The following is a 15,897-nucleotide window of genomic DNA, read 5'->3' as shown; positions in this document are numbered from 1 at the left end:
AATTGGTTGAGCTGGTTCACAAAACCGAATTGAACAATTCATTCACAAAATACACTGCTCTGGTTCTTGAGGAATTAGCAGTGAACAATGACTTCAATTTCAGTTAGTTTGACACACAAAAATGTAATAAGAACTGGAATATAGTGCATGGCTACTTTTCCGATGCTTTTATTTCCTTTTTGTCTCAAATTTCTCCTTTCACGTTTGATGGAAGAAAGCAAGTTGGGAATCTTTGGGCAAACTATACCTTTAAAACCAACAGCAAACATCTGAATAAAACTACCAGTCATCATGTCTGTAGAACAAACTCACATCCATAACCTCAAGTATGAGGAACAGTAATGCATACTTTAGCAAACTCCACTATATATATAAAATATATTCTATCAATCAATATACCATTCAAATCAATCTAGTGAGCTGCCTTGTTCCTTAATAAAATTAGCAGGATCTCTCATCATCCAGTATGAGGGGCTTGAAAAAGCACAACTGGTTTTAAGTAAAATTATTTTTATAGTCTTTCTTAGCAGTAATAAACCAGAAAGCTCTTAAATGTGTAAGCTTAAATTACAAGACAGGTGTGTGCACAGCACTATAGTTAACTTACCTAAAACACCCCTCAGGTTTCAGAGTCTCCCGTTCTCCCTCATCTGAAGACCATGCAAATAATTTCCACTGTAAAATGTGTGTGAAAATTTGTGACCGCCTCTTCTCCCGTAGATTAAACCAGTGAGCTCAGGAGATCACAGACTCTATCCGAACACCTGTGGAGAAAAAAGCAGTTTAGAGTCAGACCACAAACACACACATAACCACAGAAGATCTGAAGATAGTAGTAGATGTTTGCCGGTGGTAGAGTTTGTAGAGTGATTTTCTTATTTGAGCATTTATTCTTAGATGTCAAGTAGAATTGGTTGCACTCAGATTATGTGGAACTCATAAAAGCGATGATGAGATTTCATGGAAAGTGTAGGAATGAGGGCAAAAACAGGAAGCCATTTTTGTAAGTGAGGTTCCAAATAATGCCAGTGCAGTTCGACATTATTCGGCAGCAAGAAACTAAAAATTCAATAAAGAAAAACCAAACTGTTCTGGAATATCACAGTATGCAATATTTCAGACAATCTGGTGTTGGGCTTCTCTTTATTACACAGCGATAAATACCGGGGATTATTGCTGAATGCTGTGGCAAGGCGAAGCCAAAACGAATAAAACACTAGCCAGAATAAATCCAAGAAATACAAGAACTTTCAATAGTTCTAACAAACTTCACCACATGCTAATTCTTGACAAAGCCAAACCTACGGCAGCAATTACATGACTCACTTTGTGGATAGGCACAACAAGAACTCCATTCTCTAAACACACAAGCTGACTAGTTTAAGGAATGGGGGAAGATTTCCCTCAGGTCTCCTGTGCTGTAGTCTACAAGACTGACAAAGTACATTCAAGGTTCAGATCAGAAAAAAATAAACAAGCGTTACATTAGCACACCGTAATGTTTCATTTAGTGATTTTAAGTAAAAATTGGCATGCAAAGTGGTTGGTGCTTAGGCTCCCAAACACACAGTAGTTAAGTTCTAAGATATTACTTCTTAAACTCAACAAAAAGCAACTGCATCTTAAAGGTCAGTCCTTACCAAGAAAAACAATGCAATTTCTTACCCCTGATAGCATGCAGTCAGCAATTTAGTACACAATCTGTGCATTTACACAAATATGAGGCTATTAATAAACATAACTCCTCATCAATATCTAAATATCTGTGGTCTTGAGCCAGTCTCAGCAAGTTCACAACACTGCATAAAAGACCAGTCTTTCATACATAATGCACTAAAAGTCACTTAAGTTCAAACCAGGGCAACCAAAGGTTGCAATACCTATAAATAAAACATTCAATGTTATATATTCATGCTTGGCAAACCACACCCAGCAAACATGGGCTTTCCTTTTGAATAATATCACAAATATGCAAAGTATGAGAGGTCCTTGACTATGACAAACTTGTCTATATTGAGCACATTTCAAGCACAAAACTTCCTATGTTCAAAAAATATATTTTGACAGTCTTCTGAACAAGGTTTCGCTCAAAAGCAGCTTGGTTGCTTATGTTTTGCTCAATTGTGATCCACCCTGCTGTGTGCAGGCCTGGGCAGAGTTAACTGGCCTCTCGCGAGTAACCCAACACAGATACCTGCACACAGAGGAAGCTAATAGACAACAAAACACCATTTATATCTGCAGTCGAGTGGCGTATCGCGTTTGGCTGGATATACGGTTTCAAAACGAGGGTTTTAGCAACATTGTAAGAGAAGTAAATGGGGCTTGATGTAACAATGGAGAGCTGTAAAAGCACGCTGCGGCGGCCTCACGAACTTCCTTGTAACCTGCTGGATTCTCTGAAGAGGACAAAAAACCGAGGAAAGTTGGGGAAGCAACGGCGTTTACAAAGGAAACATAAGTGTTTTGAATGTAAAAGGGCGGTGCATTCGGAAATAAATGTTTTTTAAATGAACTGTTGAGATTTGTTGCGATTAAAAGTAGGTATGAGAGAGGGAAAACCCCGGGGTGGGAAAACAAGCTTCCTTTAGCATCTCCAGCCATAATGGCATCTGCAAGAAAGTTATACGTGCCTTACTATGAATGCATGTTTTTTAATTAAAATATATAACACGATAGAATTAAATTAAGAGCACTTAGACTATTTTTTCTGACGTTTAAAATCAAATAATCCGAAATGAGTCATTCTTTGGGGTTTCCTAAGAAACTTATAATTCAATGGGAGCAAGGCCAATCGAGCATGGAAGAAAAGTATGAACGAAAACAAACCAAATCTTACCCATGTTGAGCACGGCAACAGCAAATATTCCACATAAAGCACTTTCCCCATTGCATTCGCAATTGATAAAATAAATCAGGGCTCCGCCAATTCCATTCCCACTGAAAAAGTGAAGTTATTCCACAAGCGAGCGCATTCCCCTCATTATAATCCTAAAGGTATCCCATTTTCCAAAGAAAAAATTCAAGAGCATGGATGCCCGAGCCTTCTCGCTAACAAAGGGCTCCGGCAATCCTAGGTAAAACACCCAAGAATCGGTGTAGAAAAAAAAAATCTCAGCTCCGGACTACAAATGGACAAACGGCAGATCCAAGACGTCCCAAACTTGTGCAGCCCTTTTTTCTCTCTCGAAGAAGTTGTTCCTGTTTCGCCAAAGCTTTGGGGGAGGGGAGCTGTTTTATCAAGCTCCTGGCCGAAGACAGAAAGCGAGAGAGCTTAAAATCCGACAGGCTCTTGTGTGCTAGAGATCCACTAGAATACACGCTTTAAATCAAGTCCGCGGTGTATCTGTAGAGCGAGAGATGTGCGTTAAAAATAGCAGAGGATCAAATAATAACCGCAGCTGGCTGCAGCGACACAAAGATCTCTTCTGAGAATCAGCGTCAGTCCTCATAGACAGTATATCGGCACACTTGTAGGGCTATGCTTCTTGCTATATCAGTCGACATTATATGTTTCAGATGCAAAAATGATACTCTGTTTCCTTTATCCTTTGGATTGCTCTCCTTTACAGTGGTTGGGAAAAGCCGCTATATTTTAATGGTGAAAAGTGTGCTGTTGGAAAAACACAGAGGGGTGTCCGATTCCGCGCGACGGGGCTTCGGGAGCGATTCGGTCTCCCCAAAACGTGCTCGTTACAGCCTTTCCTTACGAAACACGGGTGATTTAAATAGCTTACGGCACTAACATGGCTTCCCCCATCAGAGAAGAGCGAGTGCCGCTGATATGTGCTCGCCACCTCCCCTCTTTGATCAGGCTGGATGGTTCAGTCCATATTGTAATAAGTAGCGATTCTAGGTCAGGTTGACTCGCCAGCGAATATAGTGACTGACGGCGGAGATCAATTCGAGCCACTGTGCCTGAATCCACCCGAAATTCTTTGTTATTCAAATGCAGGCAATGGCTAATCAACGCAAGGAAGAGCTCACTTGTGTAGTAAAGACATGTTGAATCCTGGTGTGCAGCTGGTTTGTTAAGAGAGAGACATTGAGAGGTAAGAGAAGGTGTCAAAGTTATTATTTATTTATTTATTTTTATTTAAATGCCAGACATATTACAGCCAATGAACATGACAGTAGTCATTTCCCACATATAGTTTAGTAAAATATTGAATATAGACTACAATATGAAGAAAATTAGAATATATATATATAATAAACTAATACAAGTAAAAAAAAAATAAATAAAAAATATATAAAAGGGTATGAGATCATCATACAAAGGTGTCAAATTTATAGTCACATTTCCTGCCATTTAAGTGATGTCAGATGCTAGATAAAAATTAACCTCATGAAAACATGTCTGAATTATATTTATTCCCAAATAAAAAGAAATCAATTATTACAATTCTAACTATTATTACAACAAAGGAAAATACATTAAGCTTTACATATAAGCTTTACACATTAGCGAGAGAAACCCGCTCAGAGCGAAAGTTCCAGTAATCCAGGCCAGCTCACACAGCTTGTGTGTCCTGTGATTAATGTGATGCATTGACAAAAATCATCCGGTCTTTACCCAATCCCCAAGTCTGAATATTCCCTATATGTCAAATAAGTATGATGAGTCTAAATGTGCAGTATGCATAACAATACCCGGAACACATACTGCATCCATGCATCCAAGCAAGTGTAGCATAAAAATAATACATACCACCATTTGAATAAATACACGACCATTAAGTATATATACTTTAAATCTTAATTAATATATAATTATAATGAATTATAAATTCTTTCTTTTGATTGTAGGATAAAATATGATATGTTCTTGACAGGTTTCTCCAAAACACACATGGCCACAAGTGGTAATATTTTATGAAGAAATGCATAAATTCAACAGAATAATCCAGATAGTGCCTTTTGTCAATTTTGGGGGCACGAAATTCATGTCAAACACACTCTCACAAGAAAATACCACAGATCCAACAATCTTTCCCAAAATCTTTTGCTGTTCCCATGTTTAAATGTCATTTGTAGACACATAATCCTTATATCACCACGTTCCACTGAGACACAATGACAACAAACCTCTTATAGAGGCAAAACCACAGAAAGGCAGAATACACACAGATTTCATAAGTATAAGATGAGCGCGAGAGCAGAAATATATTTAGTTATTTAAACAAAAAGAAATAGCTATTTATTCAAGCCTGAAATAGAGAGTGAGAGGAGACTAAAATACATTTCTCTTAATTTTGACGACACCAAAACAATAACTATAGTGTGTGTGTGTGTGTGTGTGTGTGTGAGTGAGTGAGTGAGTGAGTGCTCGGAGGTGAGAGTATCTGTTGTTCACACTACAGAATATTAAATGCTGAGGAAGAGGAGAGGTGAGACTCGTGGGATTAAATGCATTTGCTGGCAATCTAATCCTGAACCGTCACTACCACCAACAAACCCCAACGCGATTCCACCGCTCTGTGTGAGGGGAGGGCGGCTAAAAACAACAGCACAAGATTCTCTTTCCATCCTGGGGTGTACTCAATTCCCTGTGATGTTAGCAATTGCTTTCTCGCTTTTTACCCACTGCTGTGTCCCGAACTGGGTCCCCCCAGGTAACAAAGGAGAGGAAAACCAACGATCTGTTGCCTTTTCCTCCAGCAGTGATACGTGCAAACAGTGCTTCCCTGCTGATAGAAAGGAAATGTATTAACTCTCTTCCAGGACATGAGAGTGTCTTAGTGGAGTATGAAGCTTTTACCTCTCTGCTGTATGAAGGAGAGAACAGAGACAGATGACACTGTTTACATACTTTAGTGTGCTCAACTGAGCTTTCCTGGAAAATACAAAACACTGGCATGGAGTCAGTGTTATTTTAGTATGACTGATAAACTCTTATAGTCCTTATTAATATTTTGGTAACACTTTACAATAAGGTTCTATTTGTTAACATCAGTTAACCTATATTAACAATGTAAAAGGCTTACTCATCTAAGTTAATGTTCATTTCAATGTGCTATTATTAAAAACAATAGTTTTTTCTGTTAATATAATTTAATGCACCTAACATGATGCGAATATAAAATAAAAAAGCTGTATTTTTATTAACTAACAATAACAAAGATTTATAAATACTGGAACAAATGTAATGCATTGATAGTTAATGTAAGTTGGGGATACCAATATTATGAGATTTTTTTTTCTTTTTTTTCGGTTTACATTTTAAATTCTGTCAATTTTTCTGTAATTTTGCTGTGTGATTTTGCCATATATAATATATATATATATATATATATATATATATATATATATATATATATATATATATATATATATATATATATAATAACAAAAAATTTAAATGTTGCCTAGAAACTAGAGGAAATAAAAAAAAGAAAAAGTTTTTTTTTTATTATTATTTTATTTAATTATTATTTTATTTAACTTTTTTAGTATTAAAACTGATTTTTTTTTATTATGGTTTTAGTTTTTGTTAAAAATAATAACCCTGATTGAAGTACAGTGTTATTTAAAGGATACTGGTCAAAGGTGCGTTTTAGGCCGGAGACACACTTTGTGCAAAGTACCCAAACATACCGCAATGTGCAACAAAGGAAGCACCAAATTATTTCAGCGCACATACTTTCCATCCTTCCTTGCATTACTGTTAAGGTAATTTCAGTAGTTAACTTCTATATCTGAAATTAAACTGGCTGTGCTTTTATTCAGGTAGCTTGTTAAAAGTTTTATCAACTTCCTCAGCAAGACTCTCGTCTTGAAAGAGAAACTCTCTGTAGAAGACTTGCTAATGCCTGTTTTAGCGCCCCTTGCAGCAGTGACCCCTCAGATCCAAATTGTGTAACTAGAAGACTACACAATTACTGACTACAACATTACTGTTGATTTGACACAAGTTTTGTTAGATGCTCTGATAATGAAGATGATGAGGATGAAGATGTTTAAGGAACATAAGCCCTTGGAGCCATATGGCACAGGTGTGTTTAACCATCAAGTGTCTCTATGTGACATCTGGTTGAAAGAGCACAAACAGGATCTGGTTCATCACCAGGATACAGATCGCTGTCTTGATCCAGCTGTCAAATGTTAACCCTGTAAACCTGACATATGAAATAATAGTAATAATAGTATGAGAAGAATATAATTTTTTTTTAATATAAACAGTTTATTGAACATTTAGATGAAATCTAAATTTAAAAAAGCCCTCAAAAGCCAGATGTAACATTTGATAATTACATTTTTAACATGATTTTTCTTAAAAAAAAGAAAACGAATCTATTCTGTTTTGTTGTTATAATCGCCACATAAATTTGTTTCTTTAACTGTCCCCTCTGTTTTTCCTCTCATGTTGCTCTTGCCTTGTTCCCTCAGGGTCAAATATCAACTGCTTCAGATGCATAAAACGCATAAATGTGTTTTGAAAAGAACAATTAACATGTCATCAACATGCCACTTAATACCAAACAACTTAATCAAGCACTAAAATGTATTCGATAATAGCATATCAAAGCTCTGAATTAAAAAGACAGTTATCAAAATAAATTGTGAGTAATTGCTGTTTACAAAATTAAATAGTAAATTTACATAACTTGAGCAAGTTTTTTTTATTGTATATTAACTAGGTAAGAAGTGAAATGCTTGCGTGATCAAGTGTGCAACGATTACATTTTTTCAGTGCTGCCAGTGTGAGAGAGTTTTGATCTCTCTTTAACTTTTGGCTGAAGTTTTAAGGAAAGATTTTTTGGCCGCAGTCATATCCGTCTCGACAGGAGAGAAGATCTTTCGACTCTGCACAAACGTCACAGCAAAACAAACTTCCTTTGCTGGGCCCCCACTCCTCCTTTGTAATTTATTTCTACGATTTTGGCAGCACGCATAGCTTAGTTGCACCATCCATCCTTGTCTATCCCTCTGTCTCTCCATTCCATAAAGTTTATTTCCTTCTTGCCACTCTACCCTCCTTCTCTCTTCAGCCTCCATCTCATTCATCTCTGTGTTACGCACTCTGTCACTGTAATAGGAAACATTTCTCTCTAACCCTGGTAAACACAAAAAGACTCAAGAGCAACACCAGCACGCAACATAAATGCCTCATGCTCGGTATAAGATGTAAATATTATAAACTCTACCAAGATGCAGTGGTTAGCAACAGGTTGAGCCTGCGCTCGTAGTTGATGGGTTTGATCTGGCAATTCAGTTCAATCAACAGCTATCTCTGTATACCATACAGTTAATATCTATGTAGGACATAGACATTCAAGTACAGCTCCTAAATGATTTGGGAAAAGGTTCAGATATTTAGATATACTTCCAGTCAAAAGTTTGAAATTGGTCATATTTTTTAATGTTTTTGAATGTGTATTATGCTCAGCAAGGCTATATTTATTTAATTAAAAAATACAGTAATATTATAATATATTATTACAATGTACAATACATTTTAAATTTTCAGCATCATTACTCTCCAGTCTTCAGTGTCACAGGATCCTTCAGAAATCATTCTAATCATTATTTTTTTCTTTTTTCAGATTCTTTAATGAACTGACAGTTTAAAAAAAATAATTTATTTGAAATATAAATCTTTTGTAATATTATAAATGTCTTTACTGTCATGTTTGATCATTTTAATTGCTGAATAAAAGTATTATTTTTTAAAAAATGTAAATTTGTGTCAGTATTAATTTCTTTTAAATTTCAGTTTGTGTCAATATTATATTTTAATTCATATTGTTAATGCCTGGCAACAATAGCATAAAACATTATGCTTATATAGTTCAAATCATGCAAAAAAAAAATGTATATATATATATATATATATATATATATATATATATATATATATATATATATATATATATATTAGACTGTCCAGTTAATACACAACTAGCCCCCATTCATCCACAATATTGAACATATGATTTCATGATCTTATGTTTAAGTTTTCCTATTATACTTTCTTTGCGGAAGATGTGTCCTTATTCCATATCTTTTATCTTTCCCAAACAATTTCTTGTCTCTTTATTTTTTTCACAGTTTTTTTTTTTTCTAATCATTTTTCAAATAATTTTCTAATACTTTTTTTGCTAATAAAAAAAAAATTATACAGAAACTGTACATGAAGAGTTAATTCTATTATAGAAGGGAATAGACGTAGTCATTGGCCCTTTTCCAAATTACGCCCTCAGCCCATCCATTCTCATCTAAGTTCATATTTTTTTTCTTTCTATAGCCATTGGAATACATTTGTAGACAAAATTCAATTCAGTAGTTTTGGTGAAGATCCAATACACCGTAGCATTCCAACACCCACACAATTCTCTCTTGGTCTTTGCCTAAGCCATGAGATATTATCTTCTACCTGTCTAACACAAATGGATGTGCTTGTCCCCCACTAGAAGGTGAGGACTGGACCACCGAGGCTGTGTTGATAGGGGGGTTTATACATGTCATCTGTTCAGGCAGGTATCCAGTCATTATGTGGTTATAGTTCTGCACGCCAGCCTCTATGCCACATTTCAGATGCAGGTGTCCCTGTCTTCTGCCATCTACCTTTAGAGACACAAATAGCTCAACACGCTGCACTGTGGACGAATCTAAACTTAATAAACATTTACACAGACTGTATATGTTTGCTTCCTTCTCGCGTTAACCATTGTCTCTCAGTGTGTATGTGAGTCTCAGAGGCTGTTTACTGTAATGTAGCTGTAGTGGTTTGTGGTTGTCAGGGTGGCTGAGGAGGCCATTGTGACGTTTGCTAAACAGACTTTGGTTTTCTTCACTCAACAACACATTTATCCCCACATCTTTTCTCTCAGACAGCAACACGAGAGCGGTTTAAAGAGCTTTAGTGTTTTTAATCGGTGACCTTGATGTTCCCATGGACCTAACACTGCTCCTAATCACTTGGATTTATTAAATGGTAACCACACACTAGAGTGCCTAGTGGTTAACAGTCTGCGCTTGTAACCTAAAGGTAGCTAATTTAATTCTTTTTGGACAACTGTGTTCCTTATAGCATAAAATAGGGATTTGCAGACATGGTTGTTATTGTTAACTCAAACTTAAACTATTAAAATGGTTTCATTAATTGAAATAAAGCTGAAATATAAATAGAATATCAATAGATAGAATAGTAGATGAAAAAAAAATAGAAAAGCACCAGAAAATTAATAAAATGTAAATGAAATTTAAAAAAAAAAAACATTTAAAGCTAATATTAATAAACAAACATTTATGTTTTGTTAATAAACAATATAAATAAATACTATATAATAGTACATGATAATAAAATAACTTAAAAAGCCATGCAAAATACATAATTGTCTATTTCAAGGCCTGGAAATCACCATTTCATAATTCCATTCTATACACACTTTTCAGTCAAAGCATTTTAGAAAATGGAGTTTGTTAGGTCTGTGGAACATGTTTATTGTTAATTTAATGAACTACAATTTGAAAACTAATTTCATACATTCACGAAAAATAATGATAGACAGACAGACAGACAGGTAGGTAGGTAGGCAGAGATAGATAGATAGATAGATAGATAGATAGATAGATAGATAGATAGATAGATAGATAGATAGATAGATAGATAGATAGATAGATAGATAGATAGATAGATAGATAGATAGATAGATAGATAGATAGATAGATAGATTGATTGATTGATTGATTGATTGATTGATTGATTGATTGATTGATTTCATAGCAAATACTTCAATTTCATAGGAAATGCATCAACAGAGGGAAGAAAACTGCACTCACTGAACCATTAATTGGGGTCTTTAAAGCATACTCAGAAAAATGTTGACTCTGTGAAACACAAATGTACATCAATACACATTAGAATCAGTATAAGTGCCTCCCTGCAGATCTGGGAACAGAGTCCCTCCACCCCATGGGCAACGTGACTCAGCAAATCCTGGCAAATAGGCCAGTCAGCACGGCTGCCAGTCAGTCACTAGGTCATCAGGCCAGCCAGCCAACCAGCCAGCAGGATGTCTATATATACTGTGCAGAATGAGTTTGTTGAGTCTGATAAATAATTAAAGAGTGCAGTCATTAGCCTAGATTATTTAGCTTAAACACTGGCTTCAATCAGAAGTCATTACCTCACAATGAGCAAGAGAAACATTCAAAGTTACGAGCCAACACCTGTCAATCAAACAGGGATGAATAGATTGTGCCTGATGCCGGTGGAGGGAATAAAGAACAGCAGTGCACACTCAGGGAAATCCTGTTAGATAAGAAAGCTGTAAGGTTTATGAAGGCATACAGCAAGACGAGAGAAAGATATTCCTCCCAGCCACCCTGAAACAGTCTGCTCTCTACTGGGCCTCCCGACCGGCTTGGAGGATCGCCAGAACACATGCAAACACACTGTCAAACCCGAAGCATATTCAAGCACAGAAAGGCATATAGGCATACACTCAAACTCTAAACTAAACTGCATATTTATTACTGTATTTAAAAGCAGTCATAGTGTCTCTCAAATTCTTTGAAAGTAATGAGAAAAACGTCCTCCACAAAAAAACACCTTCCAAGATTACAAGTGTGATATTGCATAAATATATTAATATTGAGTAATTTACACTATAGACCCAATATTGCTAGTTATGTCTCATGCTGTGAATGAATCAGCATTTTCAAATAAATCTGCTGAGTTAATGATTCAATGACCCTTTCATAAACAGAGTTGCTTGGTTCCGAGTGAATCAGTATTTGAAACAAATTGGCTGAATGAATGAACACGCAGTCACTTGTCACCACCTGTTGGGTGTATAACCTGCAGAAAAAGATAGTAAAATCCTCTATTAATGCACAGAGTGTCTGGAATGCACAAACACAGTCAAGCAGAAAGATACAAATGATGAAAAGTCACCTAGTCAAACACTATTGGAACACTGCTTGACCAATCAGATTGGAGGATTAGAATCAAATCAAGTCAAATTAGCAATATTTGGCAGGCAAAAAGCTATATTACTCTCTAAAAAAAAAACAGCTCCACAAATGAGGATAGTGAACATGACTTTCTCTTTTCTTTTCTCTTCCGCCCAACCCTCTCTCTTGCAGGTCTCTGTCCCCTTGATAAAGAGCGGTTTGAATATCAATGAGGTTTATTCTCTCCTGGGTCTGCAGCCAGCTGTTATAGAGTGAGCCCATTCTGTTGCTATTTTGAGGCTAGATACGTAATTAAAAAATCAATACCTTCCGACAAAACCTTTTCACTATACATAACCATATTGACCTTGTTAACGCACATCCTGGTTCACTTATATGCAAATGCACAAATACCACTTAACACCAAGAATAACACCAATCTAACAGTTCTAACAGTTCTGGATCCAGATATGTTAAATATCAATAACTAACACCAGACAAAAACCATTTTTTTGTAAATCTGTGAACTGTATGTCTTGTGCGTTTGAGATGGGGAGTAGCACCCCTGCGGTTATCCCTGGCACTTGAAGCTCGGACACACTCGTCTGTTGTGACAGTGACAAGGCGTGGAAATTTCTGTATGCAAATAAGATGTAAACAGACCATCAGGGAGCCATCTGTGTGGCTGGAACTCCCCGTGGGGGCGGAGCTTCTGTAGCCAGGGAGACTGGCAAGCTAATGGAAGTTCACTGCATCAGTTAGGGTCACCAATGGAGACCTCTACGGATGTAAACAGAAGTGTTATTACCTCAGTCTTTACCCGTTTAAAGGCCACACTTACATGGCTGTGAATTAGTGTTCGTTTAGTGCCTACAAATGAGTCGACTGTCTACTACGCTCTTCACACACACAATGGGGAGAGCTTGGCCAGGCCCTTGTAATTAACTATCCTAAACGAGGAAGGTAAATGAGGTTGAAGGTTAATATCTACAAGCTTTGTGTGGATACAACATGCTGTTTCATCAGCACCGATAGAGGATGTCCTCTCATTCTGACCTGAGTGGTACTGCTTTTAATAGACAAGTTTAAAGTTGCGTAACTTAAAGACAATATGACATGGCATCTGCAAGACATTTAATGTCTGTAATGTGTTGTATCTGAACATTCAGTGGAAAATAATGTAGGGTGGGCTTTGATCTGGAATTGATTGATTGAAAAGTGGGCATTCAGTGCCAGAATAGAGGCATGTTGACTTGAAAATAACAACATGACAATTCGCAAAGCATTTAACTTCTGTAATATGTGTTTATTATTGTAATTATTTATGATAAAGACAGAATAGTCAATGGGAATGTTAAAATGAAAATAATATATATATATATATATATATATATATATATATATATATATATATAAAAGCATTTGTATGTAGTTTTGGTCCTCAACCTGTCGATCTGTATGTACCATTAAGGTCAGAAGTTTTTTAGGGCAACCTTTTGTGTCTCTGTGTGTACATGTGTGAGCTGTGGAAGTTTTTACTATAAGCACTAGAGCTTGTTTCTGAAACACACAAGCATAGTGTTCCAGCAGCACACCCTCTCATGGAGGGAACAAGCTAAAAATATCCCCCACACACACTTACAAGAAAGGCAAGGCAATCTCTCTCTTACACATGCAGAGTTCTTTGCCCTCTTTTCAACTACTTAGTGTTGCCACAAATGCCCTCTTAGCACAGAACAAGACCCAAACCACAAATGAGTGTCATTATTTATTAAAATCATTAGTTCTAGTAAAGTAGTAATAGTATACAGTTCAATCGTTCACCCTAACCTTCACATATAGTTTTTTCTCTCCCTGTTTGAATTAAGCTCAGCACCTTGATTCAACCTTGCCTGAGGCTCTATACTTCCTAGACCAGCAGATGAACAGTGTAGACTACCAGCATTACATTAGTGGTTTAGAATGTAAAGGCTATATAGAACACTTCAGCAAGTTAATTGATTATTGACTTAATTGACTCTAGACAGAGTTTTCTATCAAGATGAGATCATAGCTTTCATATAATCATTGCATCAATAACATGAAAGGAATAGTTCATACAGATAAGGAAAGCTGTGTAATTATGGCAAATTTGCATGATTTTCTTCCCTCTGTGGAACCCAAAAATAGATATTTTGCAGAATGCCTGAGCTGATCTTTGCTATACAAACATGAAAAAGAACAATTATTTCCAATTGAGCTCTAAAAAGGACAAAAAAGCACCATAAATATAGTATGAATTGTACTATATAAAATATTTGGAAGCCATACGTTATAGCTTAATTTGACGAACCGACCAAAATGTTTGGTCTTAAGTTGTTTTTTCATGCATAATGAAACATGCAAGAACCATCCAGAAACATTTCAGGTTTGAAATAAATAACTTTGGAGAAGACAACAACTTACAAATAACAACTTACATTTCAGCCTGTTTTTCACATCAAGCGTTTGATTTCAGAATACAGCACACAGTACATTGTGATCGGTAATAATCTGTGAACGCTGTGAACACAGAAGTTATGGGCTCAAACTCAAGCAGTGTTGACCCAGGAACTGAGAAGTACTATAATTTCAGCCCTATTCTGTCACCGTTCTTCCCTGTAGCGCGACACTTCCCCATGTTCCGCCCCAGGTTGTTCCAGAGGGTCTGTCCTGTTAGTGTAACCGAAAGTCACTTAAAATGAGAATGTATGTGTTACAAAGCCGAGTGACTAAACGGATTTCCAATTTATAATCCGGACAGACCATAAGAGGTTGGAAATATCATGTTAGCATTAAACTGTGCTCTTAATGTTTTATGCTTTGTATCCATTTCTAAATACAAACCCAAGCTCATTGGAAAAAAAAAAACATGTCTGTGGTGATATTTCCTCAGAATGATATTATGTTGCTTCTTGCACATTTTGTTACACTTTCAAAGTGGAATATCCAGTGATTGGTGTAAAAAGCATCTTAAGTTTTATCCGAAATGGGTGAACATGAATCTGGCAACATTTCATTCTGTTTGTTGTTGTACATATTGTGGCAGTTCAGAAATTAAATGTCCAGTGAGTGGCACTAAAAGGTTAATGCTCTATCGCATTTTAAAATGACATACCACCTAACTAAACCTAACCAATAATGTTAACAGAACACACATTCACTGAAGCAACCAAGCCATTTTGTGCTGTACCAGGTGTGCTACCAAGCAAGTTTACTACATCAGAAAAGCCATACATAGTTGATTATATTAGGCAACCATGAAACTGTATTAGTTTATGAATCATGCATAGTATTGTGCAAGGAACCCTGCAAAAATAAGTCTTCATTAAATGATAATCTAATTATTTTATAATCAACTGTAATCATAGTTTGTCTGAAAAGTATAGTGTTTTGTTTTGAGTGTCTTTATTTCAGTGTTTTTGCAAGCACATGCAACATTTTTCAGAGAACACAGAAGTTTTGGGAGTGAACTAATTTTTTTGTAAGCAAACACAAAGATTTTGGGGAGAATGCATAGGTTTTGCAAGAGAATCTAGAACTATTCATTTCGGCTACAGTGAATTGTATGAATATGTACGTTTTTGGAGATCTGCAGAAATTAAGCTAGTGGCAATTTTTTCCAACAAGCCTATTTCTAAATACTATAGCATGAGATTCCGTAAATGTAACAAGCATCAGACAGAAGGGCAAAGGTGGAATATCTTGGAAGAGTCATGGAATTGAGTTTGGAAAGCTCGAATCAGTGCAATGTTTAAGTGGGGCTGGTACTTTTCCATGCATGATAAAATCACCTCATTGGCCCAAAGCTGTCATCAGAGACAAGGAGCCGTTCCTTACAGCTGGCCTACCTAAAGAGCCCCCTTTTCTCAAAATACACCAACACACACATACGGGACACATATAACACAACCTCATAATGCACATGAACCCATTACACTGTGTGCACACACATTCAGCTATACTCACAGAGTGACA

The 15,897-nt window shown here is 36.3% G+C and overlaps 1 protein-coding gene across 3 annotated transcripts in view; it reads right to left on the bottom strand.

The window, feature by feature from the left end:
• LOC109076368 (B-cell CLL/lymphoma 9 protein-like) overlaps nt 1-15,897 on the bottom strand; it is a 100,361-nt gene that overhangs the window by 48,742 nt on the left and 35,722 nt on the right. Inside the window, exons 1-2 of one of the 3 annotated variants that reach the window (XM_042761434.1) lie at nt 2,840-3,899; nt 608-764 (exon numbers count right to left, since the gene is read on the bottom strand). The gene's annotated coding sequence lies outside the window, so the exon portion shown is untranslated. Of the gene's footprint in view, nt 1-607; nt 765-2,839; nt 3,900-15,897 lie in introns of those variants that run through there. The other 2 variants (XM_042761431.1, XM_042761432.1) reach the window with 2 other exon arrangements.

This window comes from Cyprinus carpio, chromosome A1 (assembly GCF_018340385.1).
Source record: "Cyprinus carpio isolate SPL01 chromosome A1, ASM1834038v1, whole genome shotgun sequence".
Taxonomy (NCBI): domain Eukaryota; kingdom Metazoa; phylum Chordata; class Actinopteri; order Cypriniformes; family Cyprinidae; genus Cyprinus; species Cyprinus carpio.
Note: the sequence above shows the minus strand (reverse complement) of the source record. Positions and strands in the feature narration are given on the sequence as shown.